This window comes from Protopterus annectens, chromosome 9.part0 (genome assembly GCF_019279795.1).
Source record: "Protopterus annectens isolate FY-2018-M chromosome 9.part0, PAN1.0, whole genome shotgun sequence".
In the NCBI taxonomy this organism is placed as follows: Eukaryota; Metazoa; Chordata; order Ceratodontiformes; family Protopteridae; genus Protopterus; species Protopterus annectens.
Genome location: NC_056743.1, coordinates 1,339,265,174 through 1,339,267,308, shown reverse-complemented (window position 1 = coordinate 1,339,267,308; position 2,135 = coordinate 1,339,265,174).

Genomic DNA, 2,135 nt, shown 5'->3' with positions numbered 1-2,135 from the left:
CAACTAACAGCCTATAAGTCTGACTAGCCTCATATACAAGACTATGGAAAGATGGAAATGATAATCATGGATCTGATTAACAACGACATAGAAAATCTCCAGACTCTAGACCCAATCCAGTTCAGCTTCGTCAAGGGCAGATACTGCCTGCTCAGTCTGGTGAACTTTTTTGAGAAGGTCACCAAGGCCATGGATGAGGTTAAGTGCATACCACCTACCTTGATCTGGTCAAGGCATTTGATACAATACCCCACTCGGGTATAGATAAACTCAAAAATTGGGCATAAACCTCTGTGTTACCAGATGGATAGCCAAAAGGCTCATGGATAGGACACCTTATTAAAGTGGGGGAATCCACATCCAGCAAGAGGCCAGTCACCATTGGAGTATCACAGGGCTCAGGGCTGGGCTCCCTCCTGTTTAGAATATACTTCTCAGATGTCAGGGAAAATGTAGATGGCCTTTGGCAGACCAAGACTGCTGATGAATGAAAGTTGGGGGCAATCACTGACTTCCCAAATGATGTTGATATCCTACAGAAAGGACTGAAGCAGACTAATGATTGGTGTCAGAGCCATGGCCTCAAACTAAATGCAAAGAATTGCATAATAATACCCTTTGAGAAATCGAATTCCCCAGCAAATTATAGCATTGATACCAGCCCCCTAAGAGTGACCCCAGTGGTGAGAGATCTGGGTACTCAGATAGATAGTAATCTGAAATTTGACCGCCATGTGTCCACACTGGTTAGAAAATCCTTCTATGTGGCTCAGCTTATAAGTAAGGGCATGGCATCCAGATCTAAGGATGTCACAGTACCACTGTACTCAGCACTCATCAGACCAATAATTGAGTACAAAGCACTCTTTGGCATGTACCTCACCAGATACCTGCAACACTTGAAGCATCCTCAGATATTTCTCACCAAAAAATACAGGGTATAACAAACATGACATGTGGCCCAACTAAAAGCCTTATCACTGTATTGCATTTCCTACCAGTTACTGAGGGGTGATCTGTGTCTGACCTAAAAGGCAGTCTCTGACCCAGCCTTAATGGAAATGTTGCATATTCGCAAAATTAACTACATGAGGGTTACCCACTCCAAATAACTAAACCTGATCTCTGACATGAATAGATCATGCAGGAAAGACAGGTATGTGTCCCAGAGATTGCACCTTGTGTGGAATAGTCTTCCTGTTCATGGGAAGCAAACCCCCTTCCCTGACCATTTTCAAGTGCAATCTGGACTGATGGGTGGGAAATCGCAATCCTGGGGTTGTGCCCATGTCCCTTTATGGACAGAGGCGGTCTGTAAAAATAGTCAAAACCCCACTTGCTGACCCTTTTTAACTTTCCCCTAGGGAGAAAAAGTTGGGTAAGATCTGGGTAAAACTAACTAGGCTTGTAAGGCTCTTAAGCTGTTAGCCTAGTAATCTCCTATGAACCTATGAACATCTTCAAATATATAAATGAAATAAAAGGAATACATAAGAAACAAAGGTAGCAAGGTTGAATTATTATGGGTTATACAGATGGATACTTCTAGTTAGTATATATAAATTGTTTCTCTCCCTCACACACACACACACACACAAAAAACTGTTTTTGTTTATGGATGTTAGCTATATAAGACCTTGGTGTACAAATCAAAATGTCTCTCTTCACCTCTGAATGTCATTTGACACAGCAATAAATTGCAACCAAATACCAATGGGTTTGCACTGGAGGAGGAAGTTGCAATCTAGACGCTGGTGTACAATTTTAAAAAGCCTAGTTATACACTGTATTATAATAGAGTTCAAATTACTATAAAGTGAGAACTTCAAATAAACCGGATTGTTAACCGGGTAGAAACAATAACGGGAAGTTTTGCTAATTTCATTCTGCTGTCATACTTGTCTATAATGTATGCTTGCAGTCATTTGTCAAATTCAGCACTTTCAAGTTTGCTTGCATGACTTTTCCACTAATTTGCACTTTTCTGAATTCAGACAATGATATTTGAAGCCAAGTATATGGATCTTTTCGGAGTCATCAGGCACATAAGTGAAATTCATGGTGGCATTCATAGTCCTGGGCTCCAGTTGTATGTACCATTAATCCATGAAAAGCAGCTGTTATGTAAATAAGGT